Source organism: Chiloscyllium punctatum, chromosome 28 (assembly GCF_047496795.1).
Source record: "Chiloscyllium punctatum isolate Juve2018m chromosome 28, sChiPun1.3, whole genome shotgun sequence".
Lineage (NCBI taxonomy): Eukaryota > Metazoa > Chordata > Chondrichthyes > Orectolobiformes > Hemiscylliidae > Chiloscyllium > Chiloscyllium punctatum.
In genome coordinates this window covers 80933563-80956919 of record NC_092766.1, presented here as the reverse complement: position 1 = coordinate 80956919, position 23357 = coordinate 80933563, and positions in this window count along the sequence as shown.

The following is a 23357-nucleotide window of genomic DNA, read 5'->3' as shown; positions in this document are numbered from 1 at the left end:
AATCCAGTGACCTTTCCACAGCAGCACCATCTCTCCATGGGGACCTATCTGAAATCATACTGAGCAGGTTATTTCTGTGCTGTTTGATAACTCTGTCAAAAAGAACTCCCACCAATTTGACTGTCGAGGTGGGACTGAGGCGGAGGTAACTGGCCAGATTGTAATTATAATCCTCTTCGGAACTGGACATAGTTGAGTAATTTTCCACATTATCAGGGAGATGTCAGAGTTAGAGCTGGAATGAAACAGCTTCCCCAGGGACACGGCTTGTTGTGCAGCACAAGTCTTCAGTCCTATTACACGAATGGTGTCAGGGACCATTGCCTTTTTCGTACGTACTGTGTTCAGCTGTTTCTTCATGTCACGATCATCAAATTGAATTGGTTGAAGACGAGCATCTGTGATTCTGTGGCTATCATGGCGAGGGTGAGGTGGATCATCAACTCCACACTTCTGGCTGAGGGTGGTGCAGATACCACGTCCTAGTCTTTTGCACTGATGTACAGGACTGTTCAATTATTTAGGGTGGGGATATTTGTGGAGTCCTTTCCTCCGTCATTTGTTTAATCATCCATCACCATTTATGACAGAATGTGACATGATTGCGGAGCTTCGATCAGATCTATTTGTCAAATGTGGTAGCTTTAATGGGTTAGCATCAGGTTTAGGTTCACGTGGTTCTGACCCAGTCATGTTCACCCACAGTCATTACTGAAACATAGATCGTTTTGATGGTAATGGCAGACTGACGAGATTATTCGAGGCTAAAAGTTACAGGTTGTGGTTGAATGCTGTTCTGCTTCTCTTGCTGCTGTAGTCTACAGTACTACATAAATACGCAGTTTTGAGCAGCAATATCTGCAATGCAATTCCGCTGTCTGTCCCGTCGTTCACATCGAGACCCATTCACCCATCAGTCATGTACTCAGTGACCTACTCTGGTATCTGATGTGGTAACACTTCCATTTTCATACTCTCATTCTGCTGAGGGTCTCTCCCTGGATCATGCTTTCAATCTGACACATTCTGCAAAACCAAGTAACTGATTTTAATTCAATTGTTTCATTCACCTCAATTTTTTTTCCTTGAGGAATATTATCTTCTGTGTTTAACGTGAATGTTTTTCCTCTGTTTCTCTCCCTGACCATGATTAAGAGCTCAGTAGTGTCAGTGATGCCAGCCTTATGTAGTTTCAGAGCCAATGAATTCTCTGGATTCCCAATCATCTTCACCACATTGTATGTTTCCTCTTTTGGTTTGATGCCTTATCACTCATGGCTGCCCTGTCCTGCCATGAGTATGTTTCATCTCCTTTGGGAGAATTTCTGATATCCTCTGAAATATCCCGAGAAATTCCTGCTTTTGCTGCTGAGCTCCCCTTCCAATTAACTCTGGCCAGCTCCTCCTGAATGTCTTTGCAGTTACATTGCTCAATTATAATCACATTACATCTAGAAGAGAGCAATAGATATAAACCGAAAGAAGGAGCTTTGAGAGAAGGGACGCAAAGAATAATTGGTAAATTTCTTAACTAGATACAAAGAGAAAAAGAGCGAGACAACATAGATGAGGAAATGTGAAAAATCAGAAAACTACATCTTTGAAAGAATTAGATGTACATCCCCCAATGTTTTGGCAATTCCTGTGTGCTGTGATCCTGTGTATAGTCATGGACAAGAGAGTAACGTTGCTGACTCTGATGCCAGAATTTTTATCTCCAATAATATGACAGACACTAGCTTTGAAAAGAACCCAACAGGCTAATATATTGAATTCTGGTAGAAAGGGGATCTACTGAAATAAGTTGGGACACCAGAAGCAAGAATTTATAACACACATCCTGATAAGAAGGAGAGATTGGAGTAGAGAATTCCAGAAAAGGAGGAAATGTTGAGAGAAGGGGAAACATATCACTTTAGATGAGAATCAAATGATGTTTTAATGTTTTATAAATTTTATACATCATATGCATCACTTTTTGTGAACTGTGTCTCCGTTGTTCATTTAGAATGTGTTGTGTACATATGAAAAATGTTACATATCTGCACACACACACTATTTAAACAGTGTATATGAAATCATTTTTCCGCCATTGAAATGGTTCTGTTGTCATGTTACCAGGATGCACGAACACCAGCTGGCCACCAAAAGACATGACCCATTATCACTCAGTTCCATACATATAGACAAAGAAGGGCACCACTTTGATTGGTACAACGCACACACATACTAAGACACACAAGGATGTTCTTAGAGGAATGGCATTCTGACCAGAAGTCCGTCAATAAACGCATCAATTTAGATCCTATCTACCTTCTCTTGTAAACAAAAGAACTGGAAATGACATCACCCATCTTAAGAACCCAAGACCTATAAATAGAGAGGCGCGACATACCACCAGCACTTCAGCAGAGACTCTCACTGATGATGTTACCTAGTCATAGTGTCGAATTGTCAGAAAACAAACCTTCAAGCACAGCGAGCTAACTTGCATACATACAAACTGTTATTTTTCTTTTATTAGTGGAATTTGGGAGTTCTTTGTCACTCATGTATTAAAAGATTACGATGTGAAGTGAGCTTTTTTGGGTTTGTGGTTTGAATTAACAGAAGTCCTCGACATAGATGTCTTCACAGATTGGGGCCCTGCCGTATGGGACTTGGACAGATTAGAACAGATTTCGGGTACAAAATGTCCCAGCAAATTCCAACACGTTGCAATTAGTGACCTAGATCTTCAAATAAAACCGGTCGGAAAATCTGTTTAATTTTGTTTACTGGTGGTTGTTTAAATTAAAAGTGAGGGAAATGGCTTTTATCATTACGAAAGAGGTTCCCAAATTTGCCAAGAAAGTTTAGAAAGATAGAGGCAGGACATTTTTTAGAATTAGCAAATAGGTTGTAATTGGGTTTAACCAGGGACAAAAGGAAAGCTGAAATTATAATGGAGTTCGTCAAGCACTTTGATGTATCAGAGAAACAGACAAGTGCAGTCGAGTTAGAAAAAATTTAAATTGCAAATATGGCAACTGAAGTTAGAAGATAAAGAAAGAGACGGAAACAGAGAGAAAAAAAGAGAAGGAGAGGAAAAAGAAAGAGAGAGAGAATTTGATATTCAGAATTGGGAATTAGATAAGAAAGTTAAATTAACAGGATGGAGATGAAGGGAGAACGTCGGAATGTATACAATTATGTTAGTACCTTGCCATATTTCGGTGAGAAAAACATCAAATCCTTTTTTATTTCATTTGAAAAAAATGACTCGGCAGATGACGTGTCCAGTGAACTTGTGGGTAATGCTCGTTCAGACTGAGCTGGTGGGCACAGCTGGTGAGGCATGTGCAGCGCTGTCAGATGAGGGATCAAGAGATTATCAAGATGTCAAATTGGCTACTTTGATTGGCTACAAATTGGTACCAGAAGCATATCGACAGAAGTTCAGAAAAATAGACACGGAACCAGATCAGACTTATGTTAAGTTTGAAAGAATTAACTACAGTCATTTTGATAGATGGGTGCTGGACTTAAAAATAGATAAGACCTGTGAGGCTCGAAGGGAGGTTATTCTGCTGGAGACGTTTAAAGACTCACGTCCAGAGATGGTAATAATTCATGTGCACGAACAGAAAGTTCAAGAAGCGAGAAGCGCGGCAGAAATGGCAGGTAAATATGCATTGGTGCATGAGATGAAATTTAGCTTCTGGGAGAATTTTCATGCTATGAGGGATAGAAATTGGGAGAATGGAAGTTCACACTTACAAAGCAAACAGTAGCGCACAATAGTTTACCACAGGTGAAAAAAGAAGCCCAAAGGGGTTGAAATGCCTCAGTTGTTCTCAGTATAAGGGAGTGGAAAACATAAAATGACAGTGCCAATGGTTTAAGAAGGGCACTGGGAAAAGGTGTTTTCATTGAAGTAAGCTGGGACACACTGTGATGGTCGTTGAAAGAAGGCACTTTGGGGAAAGATGTGGCAGAAGAGGCTAAGCCCAGTGGCATTAGTGAAACTAATAAATGAGACCCCAAGTAGAGCCGAGGAGCTGCAGGAGAGTGCTCAGTCGAGGCAGGGGCTGGGTATGGAGTCAGTACCTGATCTCTGAAAGTATTCGCCTCTGTAGATAAAGTTTACTCAGAAAGATCGGGGGAGAAGGACAAGAAGTATAATTTTGTGAGATATGGGATCTGCTCAGTCTCGAATAGTTGAGAAGTGAGACGCTGGAGAAGCACAAAAGATCTGGCAGCATCCGAAAAGCAGAACAATCGAATATCAGGCATAAACCGATTGTCAGGAATGTGGTGGGGGGACAATGGGGCTGAAATATAAATACGAGGGTAGGAGCTGAGCTGGTGGGAGGGTCACTGGGAAGGCGATAAGAAGATGTAGGTGGGAGGAATAGAGATATGTCGGTTGGGAGGGTGGAGTCGGTAGGTGGGAAGGAAGCTGGCCAGTTAGGGCGGTTCAAGAGGGCAGTGCTAGGTTGAATGGCTCAATCTGGCAGAGGTTGAGGGAGGGGAGATTTGGAATTTGGTGAAGTCAATGTTGATGATGGTTCTAGTTTGAGGGCTCTAGTTGTCCTACCACCCATCCACAACACACTCCTCTGCGACCTATCACCATCACACCCCACCTGCGTCTACCTATCGCCTTCCAAGCTATCTTACACCCAGGTCCACTCCCACTCTCCTATTTATTTCTCGGCCCCTTCCCCCTCCCTTCCCCAACCCCCCACTTTCCTGATGAAGGTTTTATGCCTGAAACGTCAACTCTTCTGCCCATCGGATGCTGCCTAGTTGGCTATGCTTTTCCAGCCCCACACTTTTCCACTCTCATCTCCAGCATCTGCAGTCCTCACTTTCTCTCGGCCTCTAATAGTGGGAGATGAAAGTATTTTCACTCTTTCTGACATATTAATAAAGATCGTGTCAATTTGTGGAATGGGGTTAGAAATTAAGTATGCCCTTATGTAACATCAGGATGGAATGCCAATTCAAGGTTGGGGAAGTAACAGTGACAGTGAGTAACAAAGTGTTATTTCCAGGAATACAGTTTGTTCTTGGGAACGATTTAACAGGATCCAAGGTGGGAGTGGCACCCCTTGTGTTGGAGAAGGCAAAAGGAAAACTAGGGAATTGGGAAGTTAAAAGAAAAATACCCAGGATTTTTCCAGACTGCATAGTAGCAAGATTCCACTGTCATAAGTTAGAGCAGGAAGGAAAAGCAAAATAAAAAGCCAAAGGAGTTGATGCTCAGTGAACTGACCCCCTGTTTGATGAAACGGTCCAGGAAAAACCTGAACAGGCAGAGGGTCAGGCAGAGGGGTTTAGTCCTGAAAGGCTAATGGACTTACAACAGATATATACACACACATTCACACACACATACACATGCACACACACAGAAAAGGAATCAAAATATATTGTCGAACGCTATTAACTTAAAGATAGAATGCTAAAATTAAAATAGAGACCCCGTTAGGTTAGTGCAGAAGGGAAATCGTCCGAAGTGCACCATATTGTTTTAGAGGTAGCGTACAGTGTTACGGGTAGCACATAAACTAACTGCAGGGGGTCACCTAGGTGTACAGAAGAATCAGGTTAAGGTAAAGTGGCATTTCTAGTGGCCTGGAATGCACACGGACGTGGTTATTATTTGTTGCACATGTCAAACATTCTAAATGATAGGTAAGTCACAGGCAGTAATAAAGCCAGCACCTTTGTTACCAATTCCTGCATTCGAAGAACATTTCACATAGGTTATGATTAGTTGTGTAGCTCCCCTATCTAAAATAAAAGTGGAAGCCAATATTTGCTAGCCATAATGGATGTGCCTACCAGATTTCCAGAGGCAATTCTATTATGGACTGTTAAGGTAAAAAGGGAGGTGGAGGAGTTGATAACTTTCTTTACTCACTGTGGGCTCCGCAGAGAGATTCAGTCAGACCAAGGTCTCATTTTACCGCTCAGCTGTTTAAGGAAGTCATGGATAGCTTAGGCATAAAGCAGTTTAAATCAAGGGCATCCCATCCTGAATTGCAGGGAGCCTTGGAAAGTTAGCATCAGACGCTGAAGACCATAGTAACAGCGTACTTTCAGGATTACCGGAATGATTGGAATGAAGGTGTCTCATTAATTTGCTTGCCATTAGACAAAAAATATTTGCCCCAAATAAATCTACTCAGTTTACTTCCTTTGAGTTAATATTTGAAGTGAGAGGTCCTTTGGAATTAATTGAATCTAAATTGACAGGACCGAAGTCAGAGATCTCACACTCGGATTATGTATGTGAGGTGAGGAAGAGATTAGATGGAGTAGGTGAGTCAGCTAAACAGCACCTGAAGGGCACAGCATAGAATGAAGCACGTGGCAGATAAAAACTCGGAAATTTTGACGATTTCCTGTGGGGATGACATATTAGTATTGCCACCAGTGATAGGAATTCCCGTCAAAGCCAGGTTTAGTGACTCAGGAACAGAGTTATGGTCAGATGAACAAATTGTGCAGTTTATCTGTATGATGTCGTGATCTTTAGCAAGTGATTGAAAGCTCACATGTTACAGTTGACAGAGCATGTTGAACGATTACAAGAAGCAAACTTGGTAATAAACTTGAAGAAAACAGAATTCGCGAAGGCAGAGGGGACGTTCTTGGGACATTACATTGGCCATGGAAGGTTGATCCCATGGAACACAAAGACAAAGGGCTTTGAGGAATTTTCACCACCATCCTCGAAGAAAGGTGCTTCAATTTTTGGAACTGAGTGGATTCTATCGGAAGTTTGTTCCAAACTTCAGCAGCGTATTGGCACCACTGATGGACTTAGTAAAGAAGAACACAGAATTGTGGTGGACAGAACAATGCCAGGAGGTATTTGAGAATTATAAAGCAGGATTAATCACCGCACCAGTTTTAGCTATACCAAATATTTTGAAACTCTCAGGATTTTGGCATCCGAGATGTATTGATACAGAAAGATGATGATGGGATTGAATGGCCAATTGGCTACTTGTCGAAAAAACTCAATATCCACCAGAAAAAAAAATACAACATCTCCATTACTGAAAAAGAATGATTAAGTTTCACACTGGCCAGACGATATTTTAATGTTTATATGACAAACAAATTGTCGGAGATGGTTGTGGACAATGACAAAACTCTCGCGATTTTTTGGAATATGTAAAGACGAGAATATGAGAGTATTTCATTGGAGTCTTATCACACCGACTTTAAACTTACACAATGTACATGTTGTGTGTCCAAAAATGTGATAGCAGATGTGTTATCGCAGATTTAAAGGAACAGGTGTTGATAAGATTTGACTTATCCCAGTGCTTTATATGTGTGCAAAATTAATATGAATGATATAACTGAGATTAATACTTTTGTATTTCATAATAATGTGATTAAGAATTCGAGGAAAAGAAACGAAGCCATCTTTTCATTCTGATGGTTCTTTTTTTTCTGAAGGGGTGAGGTGTTATGAAGCCGAAAGCATGTCTGGTCACTAAAAGACAGAACGGGTTTTGTTGAATCGAAAGTACAGCACAGATGCCAGCTAAATGTCAGATTGTTCCATGTGTCACAATCAGCTGGGAAATGATACCTGAGTTTTGGTTGCTGTTTTGACAACAATTCAAATACAACCAAAGAGTTTAAATAACGTTCAGGATACCAGAAGCCAACGGAATTTGAATATTATTGTGGGTACCTGGAAAGCAATCAAATGTGAGAATTATTGCATCATTGGAAGTATATAAACCCAGCATTTGAACACTAAAGGGAGAGCCACTGCCATCCAATAGCAGAGTAACTGCTGTAGAGCAGGAGTGCTAACTGGCCATCTCAAACACTCTCTATCAACGATACATGTTCATGTAAACCTACTTGCAGTAAAAGAAAACATGACCCAGGGAGATCAGAAGCTGGAAGAGTGAACACAGCGGGGAAGATATAGACTGTATGGTCTTGAGAGTGTAATGTTTAATATGTGGGTTGTTGGAACAGTATATTTTGACAGAGTCGGAGTCAGATAGTAAGTGGCGAAGAAAAGAGGGGCTTGTATTTGTGAAGCCCCTCTGGTGTTCACTATTAAAGTTAAGAAACTAACTTGTTAATTTTTGTTTAAATTGTGGAATGTAGGAGATCTGTGTCACTCATATTTTAACAGATTACGATGTGAGGCGAGCTTTTCTGGGTGTTTGGGTTTAATTAACAGAGGGGTTCGACTCTACCTTGTAAATGTCCATCCACGTTAACCCCATTTCCCTGCAGTTGGCCCATATCCTTCCAGTCCTTTCCGATCCACATATTTATCCAAATGCTTTTGAAATGTTGTTAATGTAACCCCTTCAACCACATCTGCTGGCAGCTCATCCACGTACCAGCACTCTGTGTAAAGAGGTGGCCCCTCAGGTTCCCTTTTATTCGTTCCCCTTTAACCTTACGCTGATCTCCTCTCGTCCTCGATTCTCTAAACATTGGAAAAAGACTGAGAACTTTAACCCTACCATCGTGATCTTATTCAGCTCGATAAGGACTCCCTCCAGTCTCCTTCATGCTAAAGTAAAGGTGCTCGCTTGCCCAAACTCTCCCTATAACTCAGACCATTGGGTCCTGGCAACGTCCTTGAAAATTCCTTCTGCACTCTTTCTAATTCAATAACATCCTCTCTGTAACAATTTGACAAAACTGAACACAATACTCCAAGTGCGGCATTACCAAAGTCCTGTGTAACTGCAACATAAATTCCCAACTTCTATCCTCCATGTCCTACCTGACGAAGGCCAATGTGCCAAAAGCCTTCTTCACTGCCCTGTCTACCTGTGACTCCACTCTCAGAGAACCCACTCTCAGTGCACCTAAACACCAAGTTCTCTCTGCCCACTACACCCTTGAAGATCCTTCCATGCACCATGAAACTCCTACCTTGATTTGAGTTCCCAAAATGTAAGACATCACGCATCTATATTAAATTCCATTTGCCATTTCTCGGCCCACTTCCCCACCTGATTAAGGTACTGCTCCAATTTCTGATAAACTTCCTCACTGATCATGCTCGCAATTACTTTAGTGTCATCTGCAAACTTACTAATCATACCTTGTACATTCTCAACCAAATCATAGATAACAAACAGCTATGGACCCAGCCTCCAGCCTGACAAACATCCTTCCACTGAACCCTCTGCTTTTTACCATCAAACCAACTGTGTATCCAATTTGCCAGTTACCCCAGCATTCCACGTAATGGAACCTTCCAGAGCAGCCGGCCATGTGGTACCTTATCAAAGGCCAAACTGAAATCCATAGAGACTATGTCAACTGCTCTGTCCTCATCAATCTTCCGAGTCACTTCATCAAAGAACTCTAACAAATTTGGGAAGCATGATCTCCCACTCACAAGCCTATGCTGACTGCTCCGAATCAAACCCTGTGTAAGTAATGGGTGCAGTCAATGGTATGCTGTCCTTCATTGTAAGATCATTCGAGTACATAAGTAAAGCCATCTTTCTGCAGTTTTGGTAAGCCTTGCTGAGAGAGCATTTGGGGCACTCTCTGCAGATTTGATCTCCTTTGTAAGGAATGATCTCCGTTTCACAGACACTGGTGATGGTAACATGCGGATAGAGTAAAGAAGCGAAGTGCTTAACCCTGTAGAGCTGTGAGAGATGAAGAAATGGTGACGCTGAAACACGAGGAATGGCAGCGATCACTTATTTGCAAAAAAGACATTGATAGGGTGAGAAATTCCATACTTTACCCAGGATAGATTGGGTTGATTTATTGCCCCAGATCCTCTGTACAGGGAAACACTTTATTTATGAGCAGTGGAGGCAGATCATAATAAGCATGGCCAGACAGATCATAGGGTGGAAATAGACTTGGACAGAGTAAGGCACACAGGTTACACTGAACAGGACGTGCACTAGACAAGATCAACATGAATAATATCATCATTATTTGAACTTAGAGAGTCCACTCATCAGTCTAACGTGACTTTCCTAATAGTTTATTTGCCTAAATTAACTCTCCCCACGTTATTGTGCAGTCGGTGAGTGAACCCTGTACTGAACGTCAGGTTGCTCACAATCCCCAACAGCTGACACAATACCTTCCGTCTGAAACAGGTAGCCATTCCCACCAGCTTCCACCCTACATAGAGAACACCAGGCTGTCTTCTTGTAGATGGAAGATGCCTTCTTGAGACTTCACATAAGACATATGGCTTCCCTCCTCACCGCGAGTAAACCACGTTAAAGTCCCACGTGTGTATCATGAGTGATGGCGCCACGAGGTACAACGTGGAGTAGACTGTCTGTGAAGCCTCTGCTCCAATTGTTCATCATGTTAGAGCATCAATTAGGAGACGTTGAGCACTGCCGATGCTGGAGATTAGAGTAGACAGTGGTGTGCTGGAAAAGCACAGCAGGAGAATCGACGTTTTGGGCATAAGCCATTCATCAGGATCAGCATCAATTACCGTATTCTGCCCCCTTGTAAGTGCATTGAGGTGGGAATGGCCTCCTACTGTTCCTGTATAAGTGGGTCAACTGACTGAATAGCCTCCTCTTGTTCATGTGTAAGTAATTCAAGGGGCTGAATGGCCTCGTTCTGTTTCTGTGTGATTGACTCAGGGGACTGAATGACTTCTTCCTTGTCCAATTGCACAGGGCCAAGGGCCTGACTGGTTACCCCTGGTTCCTGTTTGCGTGGTCGATGTACTGACAAGTGTGAGGATGCTGAAGCTTTAAGAGGTTATATTTTCCTGGTTTGTTTTAAGAGAGAGATTGAATGATCATTACCAAGCTGGTTAGTTAAGACCACTGAGTAAACAGCGAGGGAGGCATTGGGGTCATTTTAGTGCAGCCTGAATGGATGTAGCCAGCTCTCACAGATTAGGATCTGTGAGTTTGTGGCAATCTGTGACTGAATATTCAGTTTTGCCAAGGGCTGTGTTCATGTGATTTTCATATATTGGAACAGTCCATTAGTAATCGCTCCACGATCTATTATTCTGTTAACTTGTCCAATAGAATTAAGTTATTCTATTTTCCTCTTTCTTTGGTTTCATTTTATCTTGCGTGTTTAAATAGTGTTGAGCTTCACACCGAGTGGTTTGGCCAGTCACATTGCATCTGGAACAGACAATTTACATTCCCTTTAAAATAAGAAACATTCGAGTCTAGGCTACTGCCTTCTCATACTTTCGAGGGGCTCTGGTGTGGTCCATCACACTGGACTCCTTCTCTTCCTGAGTAATAGGGTGGAGACACTGAAGGGGCTGTCCCTGTTCTTCTCCAATAGTGTCAATGGGCTGAATGGCTTCCTCATATTCCTGTGAAACTAGCGTTACGTGCTGAATGAACTCTTATTTTACTGTGGCAATGTACAGTGTCAGGCAGTGCTGTGACATGAATGTTATTGACACTTTAACAGCACAAGTCTCAATGGAGTCTGGGTCTTGCTGCTCATGGACACAGACCAGTTCAGGAGCTGAGGGGGAAACAAAATGTTCTGAACATTGTGGCATCTTCGGTAACCATCCCCACTTCTGATCTTATGGTGGAGAGGGTGGGGGCGGGGAGTCATTGAAAAGCAGCTGAAGCTGTTTGTGAAGAGGAAGCTACCCTGAGGATCTCCCACAGAGGTGACCCAGGACGGAGATGATGACCATGCCATGTTTGACTCCAAATACTGGACAGTTTACTCTGATTCCCATTAAGTCCAGTTTTGTTAAGCTCTTTGATGTCAAAGAAGGCAACCACTGCCTTGATATCGGGGCCAGTCATTTTTACCTGAACCCTTGTCTCAAGCTCTTTTGTTCATATCAATAAGCTATGATATAGGAGCAGCAAGTGTTTTCTTCAAACAGGTGGGATTGAATGTCAGGATTTCTCTTCTCAAGAGTGTTGGGGAGCTAGTTGACTTAAAGCATTTGAAGAAGAGGTAGATGGATATTGACCTGACAGAGAGGTGAGGGTTATGAAGAATTGGGTTTGAAAGAGGATTTGAGACCAAGAGCAGATCAGTCATGATCTTAGTGAAGGACAAGGCAGGCTTGGGGAGTGAACGACCTGTCCCTGTTTCTGATGTTCTCCCATTCTGTTATTGGAAAGTTACTGGGTGTTATTTTCATGAATGTGCAATTACTGAATATTGCAGTCAGGAAGAACAGATGATTTTGTGAGCCAACTCTGGTTGAGGTGTGGGGGCTGTGTTGACAGTGAATCTGGGTCTACAACATGACCAACAAATGAAGCACAAGTTGCAGAGAGGGGAAGCTCTGTGAAGAGAGATGAGGGCCCTCCATCATACCTGTGCCTGGAGTTTCCAATTACATTTCCCAAATCACCTCAAAGCGTGTGGGAGAGTCTTGAGAGGCTGAATGGTCTCCTCGGTTTCTGTGCACCAGATTATAGGAGTAAGTGGCCTCCAACTGTCCCTATCTAGTAGGTATGAGGGACTGAATGGAACACAGAAACATGGGACTGAGGAGCAGGAGTGGGTCATTAAACACTTTGAGCCTTCTCCACCAGGCACAAAGATTGTGAGGGTCTCAGCTCCACTTTCCTGTCTCCATCCCATTATCCATGACTCACTTCTCTATCAGATACTTAACTAATGCAGCTTTCAATCATTGTGAACATAGAGTGAACTTCCAGTGAAGAGAATTCCCACTTGAAAGGTCATTTCAGAATTTTTTGTTATCCCTCTTATAGAACCAGAGAGTCATGCAGAACGGAAACAGACCCATTGGTCCGATGTGTTCACTCCAATCAGACATCAAATCTGATCTAATCCCATTTGCCAGCATTTGGCCAATATCCCTCCCCTTTCAGATACTTTTTAAATGTGCGATTGTAACCGCCTTCAGAACTTCCTCTGACAGCACTTTCTGTACACACAGCACACTCTGTGCGAAACATTTACCTTCAGGTCCCTTCTAAATCATTCGCCCTCTTCCCTTCAACCTATGCCCTCTTGTTCTGGACTCCCCTACCCTTGGGAGCAGAACGTGGCTGTTCAGAATATCCATGCCCCTGCTGGTTTTATAAACCTCTATAATGTCACCCTTCAGCCTCTGACACTCCAGCAGAAAGCACCTCAACCTAATCAACCTCTCCTTAAAGCTCAAACTCCCTTTCCTGGAACATCTGTGTGTCAGTCATTTCTGCAGAAAACCAAGTTGTACGCAGTATTCTTAACGAGGTCACACCAACATCCTGTACAGATGCAATATGCCACCACAACACCTATACTCAATGCTCTGACTGATTAAGGCAAATGTACCAAATGTGTTCTGTCCCACATTGTCTCCCTGCCACTCCACTTTCAAGAAACAATGTACCTGCAGTACTATGTCCCTTTGTTTCAAAACCCACCCCAGGACCTTACCATCAAGTGTATAATTCCTGCCCTGGTTTGCATTCAAAAAATGCAAAACCTCGTATTTATCTAAATTAAACTTAATGTGTCATTCCTTGCCCCTTTGTCTCATCTAATTGTGATCTTGTTGTACTCTGAGATAATCTACTACACCACCTTTTTGAGGTCATCTGTAAACTTAGTAACAATGGCCCCAATATTCACATCTAATTCCTTTACATAAATGATTAAATGCAGTGAACTCAGTTCTGATTCTTACAGCACACTGCTGCTCACAAGCCTCCAGTCTGAAAAATATCCCTCTTCCTTCAAGCCAATTGTGACCAGCTTCTTCTGTGTCTCATGTGCCTGCAACTTACTAATCTGCCAACCCATCAGAATGAAATACTAGCTATAAAGAGGGGCTGAGTAGGTTAGCTTTATTTTCACTAGAAAAAAGGAGAAGGGTATAGACAGGGTGGATAGAGACAAGCTTTTTCCCAGGTTGAAGGATTCAGTAACGAGAGGTCGTGTTTTCAAAGTGAGAGGTGGAATATTTAAGGTGGATACACGTGGTAAGTACTTCACACAGAGGGTGGTGGGCGTTTGGAACGCGTTGCTCGCAGAGGTGGTAGAGGCAGGCACGGTCGATTCATTTAAGATGCGTCTGGACAGATGCATGAGTAGGTGGGGAGCAGAGGGATACAGATGCTTAGGAATTGACCGACAGATTTAGACAGTACATTTGGATCGTCTCAGGCTTGGAGGGCTGAAGGGCCTGTTTCTGGACTGTAAATTTTCTTTGCTCTTTGTTCTTTAAATGAACACCTTGCTGAAGTCCATATGGACAATGTCTACCATACTGTCTTCATCAATCTTCTTTGTCACCTCTTCAAAAAACTTAACCAAATTAATGAGACATGATTTCCCATGCAGAAAGCTAATTGTGTACTCCGATTAGCCCTTGCCTTCCCAAATTTTTGTAAATGCTATCCCTCAGAATCACCTCTAACAACTTACCCACCACTGACAGGCTCACCCGTCTATAGTTCCATGGCTTTTTGGGTCACTGTTTCCTTTTCTAGTCCCACTCCTCCACTGCTAACAACAAATGTTAAATGTGACCAGGTCGGTGATATGGCCGATGATATCCGTCTCAGACTGGGTCAGTGTCAGTTTAAAGAACAAGTCAGGCTAGTTTCTTTAATCAGCTGAAATAGCACGTTCATGATCCAGAGCAATGTTACTCAATCTATGATGGAAACATGAATGGAAATCTGTTTGGGTATTGCAAATATATAATCAATGGCTTGGAAAGAATGGATGCTAAGAAATTGTTTCCGTTGGGCGAGGAGACTAGGACCCGTGGGCACAGACTTAGAATTAGTGGGCGTCAATTCAGAACAGAAATGCGGAGATATTTCTTCAGCCAGAGAGTGGTGGGCCTGTGGAATTCATTGGCGCAGAGTGCAGTGGAGGCTGGGACGCTAAATGTATTCAAGGCCGAGATTGATAAATTCTTGATGTCACAAGGAATTAAGGGCTATGGGGAGAATGCAGATAAGTGGAGTTGAAATGCCCATCAGCCATGATTAAATGGCAGAGTGGACTCGATGATTTCCCTTTCAAAACACACACACAGACACACACAAACAAACACATACGCACACACAAACACATACTTACACATACACACACACACACACACACACAGAGTTTAACAAAATTTCTGCAATTTTAACTTGAAACAACTTTGTCCAGATATTATTGGAACTCATGACAAAAGTAAAAATTGAGATTGTCCAAAACGTTATTCTGCTTCTGAAGATATTGTACTCACACAGCTGCTAGCAATGGGATTTCATCCTGGGAGAGTTTGGAGTTTGGATTGAATCCCCTTTGCTTTAGGCAGTGAGTAGATTTCAATGAATTCTGGTCAGGGAGCACCCAAAGGGTAGCACGGTGGTAAGCACTGCTGCCTCACAGCTTCAGGGACTTGGGGTCGATTCAAGCCTTGGGTGACTGTCTGTGGGGAGTTTGCACATTCTCCCCTGTGTCTGTGTGAGCTTCTAATGGGTGATCCAGTTTCCTACCAGTGGATCACCCACTGTGTACGTTTGGTGGATTGGTCATGCGAAATTGTCTGTAGTGTTCAGGGATTCCTAGGTTAGCTGCATTCGTCAGGGGTAAATATAGTGGAGCGGGTTAGGAAGGTTGGTATGGACTTGTTGGGCTGAAGGGCCTGTTTCAACACTGCAGGGATTCTAACAAAATAAGAATGGTAATGATGAATGTGGAGTTTCTTTTAGCTCGCACACATTGCTGTAATGAGGGACAATGAAGGAGAGAGTGCAATACGCCATTCCTTCTCGGGCAGATTACATTTTCTCCCTCTCTGAGTTGAATCACACAGTAATGTCATCCTCTCCCAAACTGGACCATGTGAGGTCTCCTTGTACATTGTCCAAACTATGTCTCCATCACATTCCCTGTTCCATGTAGGTGCATCATTGTTGCTGTCATACACAGAGCCATATCCTTCGCAGAAAATGGTCTCGGCCGATTGGAAATGTGTTCACATGGCCCTGCGTCATTAAAAAATAAAATATTTAATTTATCCAGAATACCTGTGTTAAAATGCATGCATTTTGTAACAAATACAGATATTGCTGGAAAAGATCGGCAGGTCTGTCAGTACCCAGATGCCCTTTACATGCTGTCGTTGTACCAGCCTCCACCACTTCCTCTGGCAGCTCATTCCATACGCCCACCATCCTCTGTGTGAAAAGGTGCCCTTTAGGCCTCATCAAAGCCTTTCCCCTCTCACTTTCCACCAATGCCCTCTAGTTTTGGACGCCCCTAACCTGGTGAAAAACCCCTGACTACTCACCCTACCCGTGACCATTCTGATTTTATAAACCGCTACTGCTGCGAAATGTGACTCCAATCAACATGAATAACTGTACTTTCAGTCATCCTGGGCCTACATTCTGAAGTGCCATACTGACACCTCTTCCTTCTCCATCAAGTCACAATTCTAAATCCATTTTAATCAGTTTGTTCAGATGTTACCTGAGACACTTCTGTGGGCTTTACACCTGGACCTTTCTGCCCAGAGGTAGGGACACTAGCATCACTCATCAATACCCATAAAGCTGTAACAGTATTCTCCAGTGTATTTGTTCATCAGCCTGTTCTGACATGTTGGGACATACTTCTGCAACAGGCAGGACTTGAATCCACGCCTTCTATTCCTGAGCTAGGAGCACTACCACACAAGTTCAGGAATTGGAATCAAATCCTGGGTTCTGGCTCAGAGGCCGGGACACTACCCACTGCACTACCATACCCAGCCTTGGGTCATATTTTAGTGCACACTTTCAGCTCGGTGTGGATTTATTATAATCAGGTTTCCATTACTGAACTACACAAAACACTTTGTATTGTTAAACAAATGCAAGATATTTGTCTCAACTGTAGGATGTTGAGTGTATGTGCTGTGCTATCCAAATTAACTATGAACATCTATAATTCCTATTATCTGTTTCGGAATTGGGACGGCATGTTGAGGATGTAGAGGACATTGGTGAGACCTCTTCTGAAATAATTTGTCCAGTCTGGTCATCCTGCCCACTCATTCCATAGTCACACCACCCTCTGGGTGACAAAGCTACACCTTAGGTCACTTAAATATTTCCCCTCTCACCTTTAGCCTATGTCCTTTAGTTTTGGTCTCCCCTAAACTTAGAAAACACCTTGACTATTCACTTTGATATTATTGACCTTGATATTATTAAGCCGGAGAGGGTTGAGAACAGATTAACCTGGATGTTGTTGGGAATGGAGGGAGTGAGCTCTAAGGAGAGGCTGGGTACGCTGCGACTTCTTTCACTGGAGAGGATGAGATTAAGGGGTAACTTTACAGAGGTTTATACAATCATGAGGGGTACAGATAAGCTGAAGGGATGATGTCTTTTCCCTAGAGTTGGGGATTCAAAACTGAGGGATATTTTAAGATGCACGAGGAAAAACATTTATGAAAGTCATGAGAGGTAATTATGTTGGACAGAATCTGGCTTGTGTGTGGAATGAACTTCCAGAGGAAGTGATGAAAGCAGGGACAGTTACAACGTTTAAAGGACATTTAGATCAGTCCATGGATAAGACATCAGTTTGGATGGTGCTGTGAGCACCTGCCCTCTCCCTCCCCATCTCTGAATGAATCCCTGTTGGTATTCACCCTCTGCCAATGCCTGTGCAGTGGCGTGTGGAGGCCAGCAGAGGGTGGCATTGCATCACTTTAAGCACCACAGAGACTGGCATACCTGCCCCATGCAGAGATTCACACACGGAGATGGTGAGGACACGGCGTGAAGCTTATTGGTAATTTAAATGAAACATAGCAATATTGGGAATCTAGCAGTATTTCACTGGCTCACACTCGTGAGTGTGGCAGGATTTCAGTTGTTTCACGGGGACTGTGACGCTATGACAATCTCAATGTTTGTAGATAAGACGAAACCTGGAAGAATTGTAAAGTCTATGGAGGAGAGTGTGGAACTCGAACAGGACAATCACACGTTGATGTAGTGTTCGGGTTTATGGCAGATGGGGATCAATGCAGAGCAGTTTGAGGTGATATACTTTGGTAGGAAAGACAGTGAAAGACAGTTTAAAACAGGCTGTGCCATTATAAAAGGGATGCAGGAGCAGAGTGCGCTAGGTGTATATGAGCACAGATTGTTGAAGATGTCAGGACGTGGGGAGAGCAGTAACTCTCACAAATTAGTTTCAGTGTCTGAGCTGTTTACGGGGGAGGCGTAGGAGGGAGTCTCTGTGCTCCCTTCCTGGGAGGTAGTGGTGATGATGTGTTGTGAGCCCACCCTCCTGCCCACCGAGACCGTGGGGATTCCATTTCTCCCGGCTCGCGGCAAAAGTTGTGCCGGGGGGAAACGGAACTGCCAGTGGGTTTAAAGTGAGAATTGCCCTTCACTGAACATTGCTCCTTACTCGGTCGGTGGGCCGTGGATGGTTCAGAATCTCCACAGGAGGGGTCCCCGTCCTCTCCGGCTCCTACCAGGGTCCTCCCCACATGGCGGGGGGAGGGAGGGAGGGAACGGATATCGGGCACTCCACCACCCGGATAGGCCCTCCCTGTCCTATTCCAGGCTGTTTCCAGGGAGGGAGTGAGGGTGGGAGTGGGTGGTCCTGCGGTTGGTGTTAGTGTAGAATGGGAGGGGGTCATGGTGAGGGGTCCGGAGGGAGTCAGTCCACATTGTTGTATCCATGCAGTGTTATTAGTGTGGTGTGAATTGGAGGGAGGAGGGGGAGAGAGAGGGAGAGAGAGAGAGACAGAGAGACAGAGAGAGATAGAGAAGGTGCAGAATGCGGCAGTGAGCATGGTGGACCATGTGCCTTGTTCGGGGGTCGGTGCTGAACAGATATACTGTGAGTGTGAGGGAGCAGAGAGAATACGGTGACCCTTATCCTGACAGAGCGGGGAAGGTTATTGATGCTTGTCCTTTATTGCTGGACATTTCTTCAGAGCACAGATACTGCACTGATCTGGGTGGGGAGCTCAGACCATGTTCGGTGGGTCTGGTGATGTGGCCCCCTTTGGGAAGAGAATGGTCCCCCTCTGTACTAGCCCATCCACCAGGCCCTCCGTGCCCCTGTCGACAAACCATGGTGTAATTGTACCTTATCTGCCATGCTCGGGCTAAACTATGCAGAGCAGCTCTAATCTGAGAAAGCCTATTGGCCTTTTAAAGATGGCACCAGTGCCAGTTATCACGGAATATCCAGGGGTATCTGGGTGATGTTGTGTACCTCCAGCCATGAAGGACTCCATTTACAAAGCTGTAGAACAAATGTTCATCCAAAACTCTCCATCATCTGACCTCACACCAATATCCCTTTTTCCCATCTTTCCTGGGAAGACAGGTTCATGTTACAGGATGTTATCGAAGTGTCTAGATTTCAGCATTCTGAAACCTGGGAACACATCCTTCCATGATAGTATCTCTCAGTCGACCCCAAACCCCTCCCATGTGTTGATATTTAAACTGATTCCCCCGCCATCTCTCTCTGGCAGTGATGTTCACACCCAAAGCACCCCCTTGTCATGGCACAATGGAGATATGGAGCTGTAAAAGGATGTGAGCTGCACATCCTGTCACTTCCAGCATGGGCTACAAGTTTCCCCACACTGGGCAGGGATCAAATACAGTGTTACAGATCAATGCACTGGGGTGGGGTACACAGTCCTACATGCTGGGAGGGTAACTGCTCCTGGGTTACAGATTAATGCACTGGGGTGGGGTACACAGCTCTACATGCTGGGAGGGTAACTGCTCCTGGTTTCAGATCAATGTACTGGGGTAGGGTACATAGTCCTACATGCTGGGAGGGTAACTGCTCCTGGATTACAGATTAATTCACGGGTGAGCACTGCACAGGTCGCTGTGCTGGTCAGACGATCTGGTTGAGGTTTATAGATAATGCAATGATGTAGTCTGTGCAGCTCCCCATGCTGGATGGATATTTGTTTCAATTTACACATGAGTGCCCTGCTGTGGTCTGCACAGCTCTCGGTGTTGCACAGATATCTAGTCCGGGGTTATAGATCAATGCCCTGAACTGATTGGTGCAGTGTTCCACTCTGGACAGATCGCTGGGTTGTATTGACCAGTGTAATGGATGAATCTGTACAGATTGCTGGGTTGTACTGGGCAGTACATTGGCTGGGTCTACACAGTGTTCCACGGTGAACAGATATCTCCTCTGGGTTTATGGGGTCTGGGCTAGTTCTGTGAGGTGGATTGAGAATGTGGTATATATAACCATTTCAGCTGATCTGGCAATGCCTTTAGTTCCCATTCCTGTGATTGGACCCTACGTCTCTCACCCCATTAATGATACAGTGTGTCCAGGCACAGGACAACATGTTGGTGGGGTTGGAAGGGGGGAAAGGAGATGGACATTTCAAGGAGTTCCCCGGAACATTCTGTCCCCAATATTCTATAACTGCGATTCCCCGGAACGTTCCGTCCCCAACATTCTATAACTGTCATTCCCCGGAACGTTCTGTCCCAGACATTCTATAACTGACAATCCCCGGAGCGTTCTGACCCCAACATTCTATAACTGCGATTCCCCGGAACGTTCCGTCCCCAACATTCTATAACTGACATTCCGCGGAGCGTTCTGTCCCAGACATTCTATAACTGTCATTCCCCGGAACGTTCTGTCCCTGACATTGTTTGTGAACGGCCGGACGTCAGTGAATTGAACAAACGATAAGATCCCGAGGGAAGGGATCCCGTTCCAGGGAGAAGGAGACACTGTTCCGAAGGCCCCTCAGGCAGTTAAAGGGGTGAATACGTTTTCCCTGCGTTTACATTTCTTCACGACGCGGGATCAACCACAATTTAGACCAAAATACAGAAATTCCCAAACTCCATTTTCCTTCAGGAAACTGGGAGAAAATCCTTCAGGACAGCAACTTTTCCACCCTTCGTATTAGGAACTGGGAAGGAGTGACCTGTGTCTGCTCTCGACTGATCGATTGTGTGGGAATGTTCTAGAAACCATCTGTCCTTGTGGATGTGTCTCTGTGTGTTTGGGGAGGGAGAGTTTCTGGTGGTTTATGTCACATTTTTGTCAGTAATTCCGACCTTCCCATTTGTTATTCCAGCTCCAATTATTTTAATAAATCCCTGAATACAGGGACACATTTGAAAATCTCACTGGGTCCCCGATCAAACGGGTCCCTTTGCCTCCAGGTTGATGGATAATGGGTTTGTTTTCCTTCCTCACAGTTAACGTAGTGACCATCTACGTCCTACTTTATAAAGATTGTGGATTGTCTCCATGTGTCAGACGTTACCTGGGGGCCATGGCAGCGGCGGATCTCCTGGTCATTATACTCGACCTGATCCTGAGACACATTCCCATTGTTTATGGGGAACAGTTTTATTTCCTGAGGGACTCCGTCCCCGTGTGTAATATCCACGCCGTCCTGCTTTATGCAGCCACTGACTGCTCTGTCTGGTTCACCGTCTCTTTCACCTTTGATCGGTTTGTGGCCATTTGTTGCCAGAAGCTGAAAAGTAAATATTGCAGTGAGAAAACGGCAGCTGTGGTTCTGGGAGCAGTGACTGTGCTGAGCTGTTTAAAGAACATTTCCTGGTATTTTATGCTCACGGCTCAGCATCGGATGGGGAACGTCCCCTGGTTTTGTGATATTACAGACGCTGTTCGTTCCTCCATTGTCTGGGTCACAATCGAGTTCCTCCACCACATTCTAACCCCGTGTGTCCCATTTCTCCTGATTCTGCTGCTCAATGTTCTCACCGTCAGACACATTTTAGTGACCAGCAGAGCCCGCAGGAGACTCCGCGCTCACACCAATGGGGACGCTCAGTCTGACACTGAAATGAGAAACCGAAAAAAATCCATCATTTTACTGTTTGTGATCTCAGGCAATTTCATCCTGTTATGGTCAACGTTAATGCTGTATTCTATATGGTACCGGATGGACGATATTGGGTTTAACTCTGTATATTTCCATGAGTACGTGCAGGAATTGGGCTTCATGCTTCAGCTCCTCAGTTGCTGCACAAACACCGCGATTTATGCCGTGACCCAGACTAAGTTCAGGCAGCAGTTGAAGAATGTGCTGAAATATCCCTTCACCCAAATCCATCTATCAATGAAATTCCCTCATTAATCAATCCATCCGGGATTTTCTCATTTCAGTTCAGTGTTTCAGCTATGGAGCAGCCTGTCGCTCTCGTAACAGACTGAGGGTCGCGCTGGTTTGGCCATCCTTATACCACAGGGGGGTTACAAGGAAACATTTCAATGTTTCTCACAACTCAGGGACCAGTGAGAAAAGGCTCCATCCCACTGACTGTATCCATCACTGCCATTTGTAAAGAATAAAAATGTTGATTAAAGCGTGCCAAGCAGCAGATTGACTGATGTTGTGTGTCTTTGTGTTGGAGAAGCTGAGCTGGAGAGAGACAGACTCAGCCCCAAGTCGTGGTCCTCAGGGAAGGGGAGGGGAGGGCACCATGCCCTGTGATCAGGAGCTGGGTTTAACTCCCTCTTTCCCCCCACTGCAGCCTCGCCTCCACAGTACCTCTCCCCTACTCTTACTCCTCAATTCTCTCTCTCTCTCGCTCTTTCAGCACACACTCTCTTACTCAACCTTATCGCTCATTCCCCTCTCTCTCACACACCCGCCACCCCAACCCCGGTTTCTCCACCTGCCTCCACTCTTCCCGCTCCTACCTCTCTCTCTCGTGCCATCACTGTCTCCCTCCAACAATTCTATGTCTACCCCATTTTCCGACCTCCCACATCTCATCCCAGAGGGAAGGAGAGGGAGGTGGAAAGAGAGAGACACCAAGGGAGGTGGAGAGTGAGAAGGGGGAGAGAGACAGTGAGACACGGGAGGGGATAATGAGAAAGGGGCGAGGTAGGGGACAAGGGAGAGAAAGAGAGAGAGAGGGGAGACGAGAGACAGAAAGGGGGCAAGAGAGATCGGGAAGATGAGAGAGAGAGAAAAATATATGACAGAGATAGAGAATGATGGGGCGAGAGAGACACAGGGGTTGGAATTTGAGGGCAAGAGAAAGCGGGATGGCTAGAGAGAGATAAAGGAGGGAAAAGGGAGAGGTGCGAAGAGAGAGAAGGTCGAGAGACGGAGGTGAGAGAGAGAAGGGGAGAGAGAGAGACGAGATGAGAGAGCAAGGGCGAGGGAGAGAGAGAGGTGGTGAGAGAGAGGAAGGGCACAAAGAAGAGAGGGGGTGTGTAAGAGAGCGAGAGAGCGAGGGAGGGGCGAGAGAGAGAGAGTGGGAGGGGGGTGAGAGAGAAAGAGAGGGAGTGGGGTGAGAGAGAGCGTGAGGGTGATAGAGAGAGGGAGGGGGGCGAGAGAAAGAGGGAGGGGAGAAAGAGAGAGGGAGGTGGTAAGATAGAGTGAGGGGGAGAGA